This window comes from Camelina sativa, chromosome 15, assembly GCF_030686135.1.
Source record: "Camelina sativa cultivar CO46 ecotype springtype chromosome 15, ASM3068613v1".
In the NCBI taxonomy this organism is placed as follows: Eukaryota; Viridiplantae; Streptophyta; class Magnoliopsida; order Brassicales; family Brassicaceae; genus Camelina; species Camelina sativa.
The window spans coordinates 33827943-33846928 of NC_141894.1; the positions used below are offsets into that span (position 1 = coordinate 33827943).

Genomic DNA, 18986 nt, shown 5'->3' on the forward strand with positions numbered 1-18986 from the left:
CGGACCATCGAGCCACAGTCAAAGCACAGCCTCGCTCAAGTCGCACCATCTCGACTCGACCCTCGCCGGACAGTCTCGTTCGAGTCACCCTCTTCTCACTCGACCCACGTCCACTCGATCCGTGCACCATTCTCGCCGTCCGCACACGCGCACTAGTCATGACCCTCACTCGACTGACGAAACCACACCCGCTCGAGCAGACCGAATTCGACTCAGCCAACCCCGACCTGTCACATGATCGGTCTATTCCCTCTTTGCACTTTCAAGTTTCGACCTTCATAACTGCTCTTATTATTTGCTCACTAACGTATTAACGTTTCTCTTTGAGTTTACATGTTTCAGAGAAACATAAAAAGTACTGAGCTTATACACGAGATGAGAGAGGCATATGGTTGTGTCGCTGGAGAACGTTCATCCCCCGAATCCATGGTGAAGCGTTTCATGAAAATGGAGAACATGGTTGACGAGGTTGTTGGGGGTTCAGAACAAGCAGTGGGTTTGAGCAGACCAGACAAACCGCTCTTCAAGAGCAAGAGTCGCGGAAAGAGATCAGCAGGAGTTCCCCTCTCCAGAGACGAAGGCAGTGATTACGAACAGGAGGAACCTGCGTTGCGTCCAGAACAAGAGCCAAGGAAATCTATACGACGAAAAGCATCTGAGACGATGGAGCTACTAGAGATTTAGGAGGATGTTCAGTACCTGTTTCGGCGATGCCATCTGGAGAAAATTACGAACACCCCCAAGAACGGATACAGAGAGGAGACAATTCCGTTCCTTTCCACCTTGGAGAAGCACTTGTACGCGGATGAGCCAGGCATGATGTCTGATGGAGGTCTGGGCTACATTACCTTCCGCGTTCATGGCCAGTTCTGCAATCTTACATTTCGGGCCATCAAAGAGATATTCGGTTTTCCCAACGGAACAGGAACTACGCCGCAGTTTGCTAGGAATGAGATACTGCTCTCTCAGCAACGATCAGAAGCACGCCGACGTTTACTTCATTGAAAAAAAAGGTGATGAACCTGAGAAGCCTGGTGTTGCGTTACTTCCAGAAGGTGGTCGCAAATGCATTTTATGCCAAGGCGATTAAGGGATATATTACTTACGGCGAGCTTGAGATGATCGATCTGGCACTTAAGGGTATCTCGTTCACTTCCATGGATTGTACCGCGCTGCAAGGCGACATGTCCAACACCTCCTCAACTACATCATGTCAACTACATCATGTCATACAAGACTTGGGTCTCGAGACTCAACAGCCACCGCACTCCTGGAGTAATGTGCATGGGAGGCGTAGTGACTTGGTTTCTTGAGGCTGCAGGGGTTCCTCTACAATCCAAGCCATACCCACCACGCTGGATAGACATATACAACTGGCGGCAACTACACACTTTGGACTGGGGTTTGAGGAATGGACGATTGCTATACAAGTTTGTGCATCCTGCGGTCGGTCCCTCGAGACTACTACTCCCTTACGTCGACTTGACTACAATCTTGAGGGGTGAGCATGTCGAATTCATTCCCCCTGCTGATACATTATACAATTCTGATGTTGAGGAGCAACATGTCAACGTCGTGGAAGCAGGAGATGATCCGATGGAAGAAGACGCAGTTGAGTACCGCCCTGAGCAGTTCAACTTTGAGGAGTACTCAGAACAAAGAATGGCCAGAGGGGTCAGAGCAGCTCATGACCGCCTCAACTAGCTTCAACAATGGGGGAAAGCCAGAGACAAGGCGCTCGGCAGCCTCACCAAGACTCTCATGAACCTCATGCGTAAGTTTAGCTGCTCGACTTCCACAACCGCCATCCCTAGGTCTATCCCCGAGGATACCAGACCAATGTCAGGACGCCCTTCCGCGAACCTAGAGCGAACTCCTTCTCCAATTCCCTCTCCAGCACGTCAATCTTCATATGTGCCACGGCAGCGTCAGCCTACACCCGTCCCTTCACGCTACTCGTCACATGAATCTAGGAAGAGAAGGGGACAAGGTTCGCGTGGTTCAAGAGCCTCCTTAAGTCGTTGATCAGCGCGTCGTTCTGCAGCTCAAGCTGAGCAAGAGGTTGACCAGCAACGTGATTATCCGCCTACAGATGTAGTAGTGTTAGTCTCGGACCATGGTGACTCTAGGGTCGACGACATGCAGTGCGACGAGCAGCCAAACACTTATCAGAACACGCAAGCGGTTGAGCAACAAGTCGACCAACCAGCTGAGTCCACACCCGCGGATCCCAAATATGGTGAAGGACAGAGCTAGTATCACGCACCAACTCCTTGGGCGAGCTCCGACTCGTTCTTCTACTACTGAGGTACACCTACCTTCCTTTGTATATACCATTTCATTTCTGCATTGTTTCTGTTGTGATTTTTAAATCCTCCTGCAAATTTTTCTTACACAGGAGACTGTGTAATTTAAGTTTGGGGGAGGATTTGGGATGATGTATCTGATGTTGTGTTATGTGATTCTTATTTCAATTTTTTTTGCATCATATCTTGTTTGAGATAGCATCCATCTATATTTGCATAGAAAAACCAAAAAAATTTAAAAAAAATTCGAAAATTTTCACAAAAAAAGAAAAAAGAAAATAGAGTGTTCATGTAGTTTACATTTGCATATTAGGATTGAGTCTAGTGTTTTTCATATAGGGTTGTTGCATTTAGCATAGGGGTTGATGATGATTGTAACCTTGGTAGCATGCTGGATTCAATAGGATAGGATCAAGGCCCTTGTTATTAGTTCTTTGATGCATGTTGATTGAATTTGAAAATGTAAGATTGAAGCATGATTTGAATTGACGTCATTCCCTATCTATCTGAACATAATCCTGACTTGCAATTATCTTGTTATGCATTGAAGTTGAACTCATGGATACCATATACATACTTGGATTGTCTTTCACATTTTTACCACCCTTGTCAATCCAAGTAGCTGCTTCCCATCTTTGGAACAGTTTCCCGCACCCTTAACCAACTGTCCTTTCACAATTATATTCTTGAGCGTCAGGCCTTTTCCGAGTTGAGCTTGTTAGAAAGTGTTAGGTTCTAACCGACAAGAGTAGGATCCTGTGTAGTTCTAGTTCGCATTATCTAGACTAGTAGGACTAGGTGAGAACTCGATTTGGGGTATTGGGTATGGATCTGTACAGAAAAGTAAAGGGTAGAAAGTCTTAAGGAGGGGGATGTGTTTTCAAGGTTTAAAAGTCTAGTAAAGGATTTGGATTGAGCAAAATAATGAGTTACTGGTTCTGGGCATAAAATAAAAAGATTAGACAAAGAAAAGATGGTAAAATGTTTAAGATGTCTAGAGTCCTTAGAAAAAAAGAAAAAGAATCTTACTGATAATAAAGATTTCCCAATCCGCTAGAGTGATAAGAAGTGAACTCCTCCTAAGACCAAATATAAAGAATGAAAGAATGGGTTTGAGATGAAATTTCGGATGAAGGGTAGAGATAGGACTAACTTCGGTTTGGAATGTTCTTCGGGTAGACAGGGCGCTGCTCTTGTATGTATCAGTTGGTTTCAACCTTTAGCCTTCTCTTAAGCTCAACTCTTTTCATGAGAGAACCTTGTTATGTATAGATAGAACCACTTGAGAAAGAGACCACATTTGTCTCTAACCTTTCACCCTAGCCAAATGAGTTCAATGACACTGCATAGCTTGATTCATGGTTCTTTGTTAATAAATGTTAAAGGGGGTGATTGATAGGATTGCATGTGTAGATCAAACGAATAATATTTATTCACCATGTATCATAGAACTAAAAACAAGGACCTTGATTCTAACTACTCTATTCAGCATGTTTTAGGTTCTGAGACCCCATTTTCACACCTCTTCTCCATACGTTGTTCTTGATTGTCTGCTTGAGGGCAAACAAAGAATAAGTTTGGGGGAGTTGATATGTCTATATTTTTTCTACCTTTAGCATATATTTATCATGCATTTAGCTATGATAACTGATTGTTTTCCAACATGTTCTAGTCTTTTCCTTACACTTTGCATGTCTAGGTAGTTATTGCATCATCCTTGCATACATTATGTATTTTGGAGTATTTCAGGTATTTAGGAGACGTCGGGAACACATTGCTCAACATCACCGTTCGAGTCGTCGTTCGAGCCATCCTCCAAGACGTCGTTTGAGTGGCACCACTCTAGTCGGTCGAGTCACTCCACTCGAGACACCTCGTTCGATTCGTTCCACTCGAGTGGGATTTAGCTTTCGACGTCTTCATCAAAGTTGTAGAGAATTGAGTCATCTTTCCAATGCCGTTTATTGCAAGCCAATCGGAGGTGTGGTTCAAACGTTATCATCGTTTTAGTGGAAGCGTATACATCTAGCTCGAGTCGCCACATGTCGACTCGACCCTCCAGCTCGAGCTGCTGCCCGTCGACTCGACCCTCCTCCACTCAAGCCAACACCATCACCCACTCGAGCCACTACTCGTTCGCACATGTCAGGAAGACGTTCCATCTTACACGCTTCAGGAGATTCCCAAACCGACTCTTCATCTTGTCGTTTTAAGTTTTAGGCATTTACATGTTTTTACTATAAATATGTTTTATCTCATTTTGTTCTGAAAGTTTTACCTAGCCTCCAAAACCGTTCTCAGACTTTGTATTTGCATTTGATTTCTTCTACAAACTTGTTTATCTCATTTTTACCTATCTAAGAATGCTTGTTTCAATGTTTTCTCTAGGCCTGGGTATTCAGTTTATTCGGGTTATCCAGTTCGGTTTAATCGGTTTTTCAATTTTTCGGTTTTCCAAAAATCATGCCGAATTGAACCGAATAAAAGTTCGGTTCGGGTTATTCGGTTATCGGTTTTTTTGGTTCGGTTATCTGAAGAATTTGACATTCCGAATTAAACCGAAAAAATCTATTTCGGTTAATTTAAACCGAAATAGACCAAAAAAGGAAAAAACACATGTCTACTTTAAGTAAATACTGCTAAACACAGACCAAAACAAATGCGAGGCCATTAAAAGTATATCATTACAAACCTTAGTGAGTAAGACCACAAGAAACGCTTCAGATATATATCAAGTAACTCTAACCAATGTACTTTCTAGGTTAGTAGTTACACAAAAAGACACCATCATATATAACAGGTTCAAAGTTCACAGAATTGACTCAGTACCACCCATTTACCATCCATTGTTCAAAAGAAGAAGGTACTGACTCAATACCATCCATCGTTTAAGTAACACAACACATATTAGCATCTAAACCTGGAATCATTGAAACACAACACATATTAGCATCTAAACCATGCATTATTACATACATTCAGAGAAAGTGAAAAAAAAATTAAGAATACTTAACTTATACTAAAAGTTACTGAGTGAGCATTGCATTCCGAGAATCTGCAGAATCAAACAAACATATTGTTAATTACTGTTAGGAGTTAAACTTGTATACACAACTAGATTTGATTACTTACCAAGAGACTCAAAGAACACCACTTCTTCCAACATTTGCACCAAGTTAGCAACTTCTGCTTGTGTTTTAAAAGAAACCCGCAACCATTATTGAGTGCATAACAACATTTCAACCATATAAGGAGTCAGAGAACTCCTATATGGATCCAATATTCGGCCACTAGTACTGAAAACTGATTCTGAAGCTACTGATGAGACTTGGATAGCTAGAACATCTTTAGCAACTTCTGATAATATAGGAAACTTTTGGCTATTACATTTCCACCAAGACAGAACATCATAAGGGAAACCCAAAGAAGTCTCCACTCTTATTTCAGTTTTTTCACTCAAGTAGATATCCAACTCACTGCAACCATCTACCTTTCTCTTAGAGTTAACCAACTTATTGCAGATAACCTCGATCCCTTCAGAACCATCCTCATCATCATCATTAGATAATTCACAAGTAGTAGTAGGTGCTGGCTCTGAGTCAGTTGGTTCCTCAACCTCAGCAGGTTTGCTAAGTCTCAAAATGTATTCCTCATACAGTTTTTTCATTACACTTAAGACTGAACCACTAAGCTGCCTACATTCAACGGTATCCTTACCATAGAGTTGCTCAATGCATAGATTAGCAAACTGCATCTTGTTGCGGGGATCAAAAACAGAAGCAACAATCACAAGCGGATTCATATTTATCAATCCATCCCAGTATTTTTCAAATTTATCCCTCATTATGTGTGCATCCTTTCTGACCTTCTCATTACTGCTGCCACACTTGGTAATGAGATTCCTTTCAATGTTTACAATCTCATTGTAACAAAGAGTGGAAGTCACTGATGTTGAAGCAGAGAATAGTAGAGTACACTTGTAAAAGATCTTGAGAAACTTCACTAACCTTGAAACATCTTCCCAATCAGAAAAAACTGGTGGTCTAACCCATTTTTTCTTTGTTTGCTCATCGACTTCAAGGAAATAATCATCATACAGTTTGTCTTCACTCAGCATCCTCTCAAACAGTACTCGCAACTTCAGAGCAGAAGTCAACATCAGATATGTTGAATTCCACCTGGTGGGAACATCCATAGGCAAACTGCCTCTACAAACCTTTCCCAAATCACACCGAGCAAATGACTTCACTCGATTGAATGATGACCTTACATACTTGATAGCATTCCTAATGGCAACTATACTCGGCTTTGCTACTTTAAGACTATCTCCCACAATCAGATTGAGGATATGGGCACAACATCTCATATGAATGTAATCACCATCTCTCACTAATGCTTCTCCTCCTCTGAGCCTCATCTCATCCTTGAACTCTGTCAAAGCCTTATCATTTCCTTTAGCATTGTCGACTGTAACAGTATACACTTTCTGAATCCCCCATTCATCCAAGCAATCCAGAAGCTGTCCAGCAATTGTGGATCCTTTATGATCTGTGACCACCTTGAAACTAAGTATCCTTTTCTGCATTTCCCAATTCTCATCAATCCAATGACCAGTGACAACCATGTAGTTGACAGAAGTTGTTCAAGATACCCAAATATCTGTGGTGAGAGAAATCCTTTGCTTCTGAACACTAAACAAATGCTTGAGCTCCTCTTCTTCTTGCAGATACATTCCAACAATATCTCTACAACATGTCCTTCTCGAAAAGGTCTTATATATAGGCAGGATGTTAAAACAGAAACGCTTCCAACCCTCAGATTCCACAAATGAGAAGGGTAACTCATTCACCACAACTAGCTCATTAACAGATCTCCTAAAGAGCTGAGGATCATACTTAATAACCCGCATATTCCCACTCTTATCACCACTCAAGACATTCTGTTTCTCCCTTTCAACATGATCCTTGTACATTTTACATCCCTTTATGTGACTTTTCATTGGACTAGTCCCTACTGACTTTGTATCACATCCAATCTCCATACCACAATACCTACAGTTGGCATGCTTATTGTCCTCTACCCTTTGTATGAAGTGTTGCCATACGTCTGCTCTTTTAGCATACTTTTTCTTTGGTTTTGGTGGTAAACCAGATTCTAGCGTCGCCCTCTTTCTAGTTGCACAATGTTCTTCTCTGGTTACCGGTTCTCCAGTCACAGCAGGTTCCTCTTCGTTGTTAACTTGAGAAGCCATCTACAAAAGTACAAAACAAAGTACAAGTTTAGCATTAGACAAAATAAAATTTTTTGTCAAAAAAAAAAAAGACGAGAGTAAAACTCAATCGATTTACAAAATTTAATTTATGGTTAGTTTGATTTTTCAAGTCCAAAGATTAACAAAAAAAAACTTCATAAATATAACCATATGAAGAAAGATGAAAAAAATAAATCGATTTATGGGGTAATAAAACAAATAATAATAAATCGATGTCTCAAAAATTAGGGTCAAGGTTTTTGTTTCAAATCTGAAATTAAAGATAGAGAATTCTAGATTCTAAGACGAGCTTACAAAACAATTACAACAATTTCACAAACTAAGATGAAAGAAAAAACCTTACCACTCCGAAACTCGCGGTTAGGATGACAGCGTTTGACAAAGGTCGATGATCGGTGACAAAGTTTGACAGAAAGAGCCAAAGAAGAGAGGTGATGATGATGGGTGATTGTTTATCGACTAATCTCACTTTGTATCCTTAGAGAGAGGCGGAACCGCAGAAGGTCGAAACTGAGGAGCAGAAATGGAAGAGAATTAGGGTTAACATGTTTTTGGTCTGCGTAATTTTACTAACGGATCACATGTTTTTTAATTTTTATTGTAGGCTTATTAAACACATGTCCATCAGAATTGTTTTGGGCTTACTAACAAACAATTAGACACAGCCGAATACCAAAACAACTTAAAAATAAAACTCATTTAACCTAATCGATCGTAAGTCTGAGAGAATTAATGGCAGCCACAACTTCTCCTTCTCCAAAAATACACAGACTCACAGATCCTAACAAGTGAAGAAGAAGATGGACTGATGTTGAACAGAAACCGAATAACTGATCGGTTATACCTTGCCGAACCGAACCGAATCAGAAACCAAAACCCTCTGAAAATTCCGCCGATTGGTTTGTTCCTTCATTCACCTCCGGCGCCGAAAACCGAAAAAGTCGGTTTATTCGGTTAGGTTCTTTCGGTTTCTTCCAAACGCCCAGGGCTAGTTTTCTCGATTTGTATCTTTGGTGATGATTTCCGGATCTGAGTAATGTGTTAGTTCTTGAGGATGGGATAGATTAGGTGGAGGAACTTAGGATGTAGAGTGTTTAAGCGTTGATTGCATGATTTCCTTTTAGACTAGAGTAAGAAATACAAGTTTTTCTCTGATCAATTGGGACGAGGTTTGAGACATTTCCACACCCAAAAGGTGTTTGATGAAATGTCTGACCAACTAGCGCCAGAGACTTATGTTCCTAGCCTAAGAGATTAGTTGTCTAGGATGTTTGTTGACATGAATGAACTTGTTTGTAATGCCTGCTCGACCATGTTCCTCTAGCAAGAGCTAGGTATGGAAGTGGTTGAGTATGAATAGCTTTTTCCAAGAGATTGGATTAGCTACATTGTGATGTTCATTGTTTAGGGATAGTTTGTTTGTGGTATGTTAAACACTCTGTACACTAGGATACTCCACCGACATCAATTACTCACATCCTTAGGACTTTTTTTTTTTTGATTGACATTACATTCCCGAGACTGTTTCATTTGTTCATGCTTAGAATCGTTTTCGATTTCGCTTATTCTTGCTTGCTTCTTGTCATACATTTTCGTTTCTGTTTCTATGACTCATTTCCGTTTTGTATTTTGACCATTCTAGGATTGTTAGAAAAACACTCTTTTTGAATTGGCTTAACTTGTGACTTCTTGATTGCATCTTGAGTGACTAGCATCATCCCATTTCGATTGACACCTTAAGTACTACAACTACATAAGGTTAATTGAACCTACTAGGATAGAGACACAAAAACCTTAGTATCAAAACGATACCACTAGATCGTGGTTGAGTACACATTAGGTTATTAATTGACTTTTGATCCACTCGACCGGGGAGACCGGTGGAACTAGTGCAAGAGCGATCATAGGTATATCTTCTGAGACTCAGACTTGGTATAATTGCCTATGATAGAAAGTGTTAGGGCTCTCAGCAAATAAGGCTTGTGTAGGAACCTTATCGGTGGGCAGGTTTACGTCTCACGTCTTGTTCGATTTTAGAGTAACTCATTGCTTCATTACCTCGGAATGCGCCGAGAGCGCCAGTATCAGAGGAGATCCCGGCGAGAGAGGGGAAGTTGACAGAGTCGTAAAGTTTCTGAGAGTTCTTGGACGGGCGGGGAAGTTGAGGCCAGCGGATTTGATTATCATTCCTGTGGAGTTATATGATGTTATATGTGGGATCGATTGGTTTCATCGTCATAGTTTACATTTGGACTATTATCGGTGTAGAATGGTTTTCGAGCGTCTAGAAAGGAAGTTTGTTTTTGAGGGAGTAAGACCGACTTCAGGGAGTCTCGTGATCTCGGTCGTGCAGGCAGTGATCGACAAGGGGCACAAGGCATATCTGGTTACCATTTCGATGTTGGAGTCAGTGGGCAGTCTACGGTTGGAGGCATTCGAGTTGTGGAGGAGTTTGAGGATGTGTTCCAGTCGTTGCAGGGGTTACCACCATCTCGGTCTGATCCCTTCAGGATTGAGCTGGAACCAGGGACAACGCCGATGTTCAAGGCACCTTACAGGATGGCTCCAGCAGAGGTGGCAGAGCTGAAGAAGCAGCTGGAGGATTTGTTGTGCAAGGATTTTATTTGTCCTAGTTGTTCACCGTGGGGAGCGCCGGTGCTGTTCGTTAGGAAGAAGAACAAAAGTTTTCATTTGTGTATAGTCTGAACTGGGTCACTATGAAGAACAAGTACTCTCTCCCGAGGATTGATGAGTTATTGGATTAGTTGAAGGATGCTACTTGGTTCTCCAAGATTGATTGGGCATTGGGTTATCATCATATTTTAATACATGAGGCAGATGTGAAGAAGACGGCTTTTCGGATGAGGTATGGGCATTATGAGTTTGTGGTGATGCCGTTTGGTTTGACTAACGCGCTAGCAGCATTTATGAGATTGATGAACAGCATGTTTCAGGAGTTTTTGGATGTGTTTGTCATCATTTTCATCGATGATATCCTAGTATACTCTAAGAGTCCTGAGAAGCACGTAGTGCATCTGAGAGCAGTTATAGAGTGCAGTTTCTAGCAGAGAGAGATGGGATTCTTAGAGTGAGTTTTAGTGGATCCAGAGAAGATTCAGGCCATTAGGGAGTGGCTAAGTCCGCAGAGTGCCACCTAGATCAGGATTTTCCTAGGGTTGGCGGGTTACTACAGGAGATTTGTTCTGGGTTTTGCAAGTATGGCGCAGCCGATGACCACGCTTACAAGGAAGGAGGTTCCATTTATGTGGTCACCAGAGTATGAGGCGAGTTTTGCAAGCCTTAAACAGATACTGACTAGCACGCCAGTGCTGGCACTGCAAGAACATAATGAGCCTTACGTTGTGTATACAAATACTTCCAGAGTTGGTTTGGGATGTGTGCTGATGCAGCAGGGGCAAGGTTATTTCCTATGCTTTGCGGCAGTTGCAGAAGCATGAGGCCAATTATCCTACCCATGATTTGGAGATGGTAGCGATGATTTTTGTTCTGAAGATTTGGAGATCTTATCTTTATGGTGGAAAAGTTCAGGTATTTATAGATCATAAGAGCTTAAAGTACGTTTTCACTCAGCATGAGCTGAATTTGAGGCAAAGGCGTTGGATGGAGATTGTAGCGGATTATGATCTGGAGATAACTTACCACTCTAGTAAAGCTAACCTGGTTGCAGATGCCTTGAGTCGGAAGCGGGCAGCTTCGACTCAGGAACATGACATGAATTCATTAGTGGGTGAGATTAGTGCATTGAACTTGTGTGCTATCTCACAGGAGCCTTTGGGTTTAAAGACAAGCTGATCGAGCGGACTTGTTGAGCATGGTGAGGTTAGCACAGGAGAGGGACGAAAGGCTGGTGAACGTCTCCAGGGATGTCAGTTCGGAGTATCAGGTCTCTGCTAATGATACCATTCTTGTGCACGCTCGGATCTCTGTGCCCAAGGATGAGGAGTTGAGACAGAAGATTTTAAGGGAGGCTCATGCGAGCATGTTTTCTATTCATCCAGGAGAGACGAAGATGTACCGTGACCTCAAACGGTATTATCACTGGATCAAGATAAAGAAGGATGTAGCCGACTGGGTTGCAAAGTGCGAACCAGATTCCTGAACCGAACCTAGACGAGTGGTATCAGAGCCGAATCCATATAAGTGTAAAGTCGAGTGGGCTCACACCGTCGGGGATGACAATCTTGGTGCGAAACAAGGACGTTGTGATCTATTAGTGGGGGTGAATTGACCCCGGTTTGCGGAGAGGTTTAAAAGAATTGATTTGACCACTTATATCACCAAAGTGCATTTATATTCTCGGTCAAAAGTCCTGATTTGTGAGCTTGTTTAAGCTGGAGTAGTCTCAGGATTGGTGAGCTTCCGGGAATTGATTGTCGGAACTGTGCAAGTGAGGACAAAACACAGGAAAAAATCATGTGGTGATTTGAAGAAACAGTAAACAAGTCTTTAAAGCCTCTCGGATGTAGCAAACCAACCGTCGAATATGGATGGATTCACGAGCCTAGAGAAAAGATTTGAAACCTATTAAACAGAGTGAGCCCATAGGCCAGTAGTAGATATGGGACCCATAGACGTTATAGTATTTATCCTTGTTATTTAGGCATTCGACAATTTTATTTAAACACTTAAGATGGTAATATTTTTTGTATACCCACGGAAAATAGATATATACATATAAAACTAGGTTATGAGCTCCTGTGAGATTGTGGAGGAACTCATTTCACCAAAATATTTTACTATAAGTTTTTTATTGTGTTTATATATTAAATTATAATAGTAAATTCATATATATGAAAATTATATAAATTTTACATTATATTGTCAATATTTTAAAAAACAATTAACGTCTTTAGTAGAAAAAAAAACACGATGTTCTGAAGATTTTAATTATGGTAAAACATTTGTAAATTAAACAAATACAGAACAACTAATATAATAAAGCTTTAATACCCCGAAATAGATGGACTAATACAAAAACAAAACTAAAATTTTTTGAAGAAAAATGTTGAGGGTATATCTGGAAACAAATCAATCACATATGCTATGTCATAGGCAAGAGCTCGAATAAAAGAACTTTTCCTAATCAAGCAAATATGCTATGATGAAGTCTTTTACGGTAAATTTTTATGAGTAAAACAAAAATGTAACCCAAAAAATAAAAATAAAAAACTGCGCCAAAACTCATGAAAGTCGAATTGAAACATGTTTTTCCTATTACGAGAAAATTGGCTTTCTCATATCCTCACAATTCTACTATGTTGAGTTCATCCATTTAATTTAAGTTTTACATGTACTATAACATAGTATAACTTTAAACAAATTTGAATTATAAACCTGAAATTAACTTTTTGTGCCAAATAATACAAAAATGTTTTAACCATTAGCTTAACACTGTTAAACCCACTAAGAATCCTAAAAAATGTGGAATCCATGTGTGCAAAGAAATCGAAAACGACTCAATTCAACCCAAAATAATGTTATTTTGTGTTTCGTTCTCATTTCTCTCCATGGATACTCATCGTGGAGCTCTTGCGGTTCCTAAATCCGTTGAGCATGTTTCTTCACATCAATAAAGCCGTCCCAAGATTCATCACAATGACTAAATCGAAGCCACTCCTCTCTCTGATTCACCCTCCCGTAACTTCATTTTTTTGGTCTTAGTTCCACCGTCGTGTACCCATAATGATAATTTAACCTCTTGCGCTGCTGCTCTTCTACCTATTCCTTGATTTTTCATGTTGGTAGTTACAGTCATGTATATTTGTGTCTTGGGACTTCACTATTGTCGAATAACAGAGCGTTTTCTGAGAATTAGGTTTCTCTGTTTGGGTTTGTTATACCCGTTAACCGGAATTCTGGTTTTGGGGAGGTGCATCGATTGATGCATGTCTGCGTCGGTCGATGCAAGTTACTCCTCTACGGGACGACCTAAGTCAAAACGCTCGTTTTGGTTGTGTTTAGGGTTTGGAAGCCCCTAGGGGTTGATATAGACGGCTTATTGTCGACTCCCTTGACTTGTTTTTAGCCGTTTCCCTTCTACAAAAAAAGAGAAAGCTTACAGAGTGTTTCTCGTGAGTTTTGTGCATGTTCTTGAGAGATTTGTTAATGTGGTTAGCGATCTGAGGCCATGAACATGTTAGGAGAGTTTTGTGGTGCTGTCTCTGGTCGTGTGTGGTCTATTCTCCTTGTTTTGCAAAGGTGAGTGCGTGTCCATGGTTTATCTAAGCGATTAGATGTGTGTTTTGTGTGTTTGATTGCTTTTTGCTTGATTGTGAGTGGTTGTCGAGATATTTGTGGCTCTTGGGGGGCAGATTTGGCGTCGTGGTGACAGTTAGAGCCGAGAGCAATCGAGATAGATTGCATTCGGTGATGCTTCACACGACTGCATCGATCAATGCAAGAAGTGCATCGGTCGATGCAGCTAGGGATTTGATGGAGACGATAGGTGTTTCATCGGTCGACGCCGGAGACGTTGCATCGGTTGATTTATTGGCGCTGCATCGGTCCATGCAATGAGTGCATTGGTCGATGCATTGACGTTGCATCGGTCGATGCAAGGAGTGTGTCGGTCGACGCAAGGGCACAGTGACGACTCATGTGTTCAGAGTTGTCTGGTTTGCTTGTTTCTTTGTGTATTGCTTGTGTTTATCTTTTCGCTTGTGTTTATAGTCCAGTAGATGGAGGATCGCCTCACAGAGTATTTGTGATATTACTCACGCATCTCGATTGTTGTTTGTGGTGCATGTAAAAGCAAAATGTGAACGTGGAATCAAGGCGATGAAGAGGAGGATATTCTAGAGGCTCTGTTGTTTGTTCTATGCTGCTGCTAGGTTGGTATAATAGAATGATGTGGTCTAGAACGGTTGTTAGGTTTTGGGTTCATTGTTTTATGACTTTGTTTATGATATTGGTGTTGTTGGATAGATGTTATTTGTTTCATTCCTTAATATTAGATTATTAATATTGATTTATGTTATCCGCTGTTGTTTGATTGGAGCTAGATTGTTAGTGAGTATGAGATTACTAGATATTAGGGTATTAAAAAAACGGGTCACCGGGCAGCTACTGTGGTTGATGTAGTGGCCACGGGGCCAGGGATAGCTAATGGGATTGTCGCTGAGTTGCAGGAGGTTTCTCCTACCAAGAATAACAGGCCCCAAGGTTCTCCTCCTAAAGAGAACGTGAATTCTATTGTTTCCCCATCCGGATTTTCCATCCTTGTTGTGGAAGATGAGGAAGTGGCTGTTGAAGATGGAGAAATTTTTCAAGAGGCAACTACTGAGGACCGTTCTGAAGGGTCGCCTGTGGTTGATATGGGCACTCGTCCCTCACTTCCGCGTGCTACAAAGACTATGCATAAAATTATCCCAAACTCTGGTACTCAAAACACAAAACCTGGTGTTTCGAGTAAGAAGGGTTCCTCTCGCCGACATTAAATGTTGAGTTTCTTTTGGAATGTTTGTGGTCTGAATAAAATTTCAAAACATTCCATTGTCCGCAGTTGGGTAAATAATAGTTCTATGCAGTTTGGATGTCTCCTGGAGACAAGAGTCTAAGAGAGGAAAGCATCAAATCTTATGTCGTCTATTTTTGGGGGTTGGTCATCATTAACTAATTATGGATCACATCGGTTAGGACGCATTTGGGTAGTATTGCGAGCAAAGGTGGGAATGACCCCTGTATTCACGAGTAGCCAAATGATCACTTGCTCAGTATTGTTAGAAGGGTGTGCTGAGAAGTTCTTCTGCTCATTTGTTTATGCTTTTAACACTATGGAGGAACGGAGGGAGTTATGGGAGGATAGCCATCATGATTCACCACTGTTCGCCAATCGGCCATGGATGCTTTGTGGTGAGTTTAATGAAATCCTTGATGGATGTGAACATTCAAATTTTGATGGTACACCGATTAACTATCAAGGAATGAGGGAGTTTCAAGATGTGGTACAACACTGCTCCCTCACTGATCTTGGCTATCATGGTCCTGGTTTCACCTGATGTAACAAACGACATAATTTTTTTTTTTTTTTTTTTTTTTAAATAAAATTCGGGTAAACCCAAAATTACCTGAACCCGAAGACACCCGACCCGATATTATGAAATACCCGATCGAGTTTTGTATCTCTACATCCGAAAATCTGAAAATCCGAACATCCGAACCTGAATCCGATCGGATACCCAAATGCCCAGGCCTATACATCGGTTTTCGAAGAAACTTAAGGGTTTGAAGACGGGTTTGTGTTTGCTTGGTAAAGAACATTTGGGTAACTTGTCTCTCCGGACTCAGGAAGCTTATGAGAGCTTGTGCCAGAAGCAAGCTACTACGCTCTCTAACCCCTCTCTACAAGCTATTGCAGAGGAGACAGAGTATACACGTAGGCAACACCTCTCTGATCTGGAGGAAGGATACCTGCAACAGAAATCCAAACTTCACTGGTTGACCGTTGGTGATATGAATAATTCTTATTTCCACAGAGCTGTGCAGTCACGGCAACAGGTAAACTCTATTCGAGAGCTTAAGGGACCGAATGGTGAGGTGCTGACCACATCAACGGAGTTAAAAGAGGAGGCAGTAACATTTTTTGTGGATTTTCTCAGTCATCGGCCACCTGATTACGAGGGCATTCCCGTGGAGGAGTTGCAAGGTTTGTTGCATTTTCGTTGTTCGCTGAGTGACCAGGCTATGCTCACACGAACGGTAACAGAGGAGGAAATTCAATCGGTCTTGTTTGCTATGCCTAGCAACAAATCGCCAGGTCTTGATGGATATACAACTGAATTCTTTAAAGCATCATGGTCTCTTGTTGGTAAGGATTTCATTGCTGCAGTTCAATCTTTCTTCCTGAAAGATTTTCTTCCGAAAGGGTTGAATACAACAATTTTGGCCTTAATCCCCTAAAAAACTGATGAAGCAGAGATGAAGGATTACCGCCCTATATCATGTTGTAATGTCCTATATAAGGTCATCTCGAAGATCTTGGCAAACAGGCTCAAGTATTTGCTTTCAAAATTTATTACATAAAACCAGTTTGCCTTTGTTAAAGAGAGATTGTTGATGGAGAATGTTCTCTTAGCAACCGAAATTGTGAAAGATTATCACAAAGAATCTGTTTCACCTTGCTGAAACTAGCACATTCCAGTTGTTGACATTCACCTCAGTGGCGTTTTTCTTTTGGTTCTCCATCAAAGCATGCATCATCTGTTCCAATTTGCTCTCTTGTGGGGTTGCGGCTTGCGGTGGAGTCGCTTGATAACCTTGTCAGAAGTTGTTGACTTGAGGTTTCTGCTGGAAATTCGATCCTCCAAAGCCTGTCCCCTTGTTCTGGAAGCCCTGTGCGAAATTGCTCTGTTGAGGTCGCGGTGGATAGACCTGATCCTGAGGATTCTCAACATTGTTGCTTCTATAGGACAGGTTAGGATGATTCCTAAAATTCTGGTTAAAGCCTCGATTCTGAAAATTTCCTTGTCCTACTATGTAGTTCATCTCCTCCGTACCCTCAAGGTATGTCTCAGTTCTGAAATCTGCATATCCCCCGGCTTGTTCCTCGCAAAAGTTAACGTTTTGGTGATCCCTTTTTAGTAGGAGATTCACCTTGGCTGTGAGATCCTTAATAGCATCAGTCTCGACAGCATTGACCCACACCGTACGATCATAGTCTGTGCCGTGATTGCTATTGCTTGCCGCAAGATTTTCTATCAGTGCATTGGCCTCATTTGTGGTGTTGGTGGAGAAATCTCCTTTGCTAGCTGTGTCTAACGCCATCTAGTACTTCTGTTCGATACCCCCCATATAAGATGTTCATCAAGTTCTCTTGGTGTAACCGTGGTGAGGACAATCTCTCAGATATTCCTTGAACCTTTCCCATGCTTCGCAAAATGTCTCCATGCCTCCTTGAGAGAATGTAGTAATTTTGCTTCGCAGTTTGGTTGAGCGTGATTTGGTGTAGAAGTGATTGAGGAAAGCTGCTCTACATTGTGCCCAAGTGGTGAGCGATCCAGGATCCCGAAGGTTTAGCCATCTCAGCACCTTATCCGCCAAAGAAAACTAGAACAAAGTCAGCATGACGTACTCGTAGGGGACACCATTGGACCTCGTCGTACTAGTCAGTCTTTCAAAAGCCTCGATGTGATCTAGAGGACTCTCCGATGGGAACCCGTGGAACACACGATTCTGAACCAAATTGATTAGACTATGCTTAATCTCATAGTCTTGCCTCGCATGAGCGGGTGGTTGAATCACAGATCGATTCGCAAACAGCCTGTTGTGAGCATCTTCATCCCTCAAGGTGGTTTGCCTTGCTGGCGGATTCAGTGCAGCTTGCTCTTACTGTCCTGCCTCTGCTGTTGTTGGACGATATCCAACTGAGGGTTGGGTTGATGAGCCGCTGCTACTTCTCCGTCAGCCATAGGGTTGGTATGGGCTTTTGCTTTCCACTTTTCGCGTTCAAGCTATTCTAACTCCTTGTTTCCTAGTATAAGCAAATCAGCTTTCTTGTGGCTCCTTATATGCATACACCTGAAACAGAGGAATAAGATCGCAAGAACTAGTTAGTAAACTAAAATAAATTAAACCTTAGACTAAACATGAATCTAAAATTCCATAGGCAGCGTTTTGGTCCCCGGCAATGGCGCCAAATTGATCAAAGGTTAATTAAAATCCAATATATACTCCACCCTGATCTAGTGGTATCGTTGTAACACTTCAGGATCGAATCCACAGAGACCAAGTGATGCATTATGAAATTGTATAGATCAAATATAGCTAAGGAAATGAGAAGGATTGTGTTTCAAGTAACCGATTAAAAACAGAAAATAAATAAGAGTTTTGAAATCAAAGAAAGATATTGGGTGTAGGGAATCAGTTAGGGGATACAATTGTTTCAGAGTTTTAACAGAGCTATTCGACATAATTATCGGTGGGTTTCTCTAATGGAGGATTCAACAAAATTATCGGCGAATGTTATTTTCATAATATAAGTTTCGTTTTTTTTTTTTTTGCTGAATTATGTTCATTTTTATAAAACGGTGTTTATAAAAGTAGTATACCTAACATGTGAGAGTGATATCAAGATAGTACTTTATTGTTTGAAATGCCAAGAAATAGCAAACTAAAGCATGTCAAGGTGGATTTTATACAACAGAAACAAATAATATTATGAAAATTGGGGTTTTATGACTAGGGTTGATGCTGGATTTTGTGTACCTAGCTAATAACATGCAGCAATTGAATTGGATTTTATTTGCTCCATTTAATTGTATAAGAAAACAAGTTGACAAATCTATAGACAGCTTTTGTGTTCAGAATCACACATTACTGGCTGTCAGATTGCGACAATACAAAGATGAAAAATTTAATCAGCCCTATATATATAGTTCACAAACCTTTAC

At 41.2% G+C, this 18986-nt stretch overlaps 1 non-coding gene and 1 pseudogene across 1 annotated transcript; one reads left to right on the top strand and one right to left on the bottom strand.

Annotated features, from left to right (window-relative positions):
- Positions 1-5332: 5332 nt before the first annotated feature.
- LOC147927655 (zinc finger BED domain-containing protein RICESLEEPER 2-like) lies at positions 5333-6199 on the bottom strand (annotated as a pseudogene).
- Positions 6200-17416: 11217 nt separating this feature from the next.
- LOC147927656 (small nucleolar RNA R71) lies at positions 17417-17523 on the top strand. Its single transcript, XR_015583208.1, has one exon. It is a non-coding gene; the product is annotated as a small nucleolar RNA R71 (small nucleolar RNA).
- The last annotated feature ends 1463 nt before the right edge of the window (positions 17524-18986 follow it).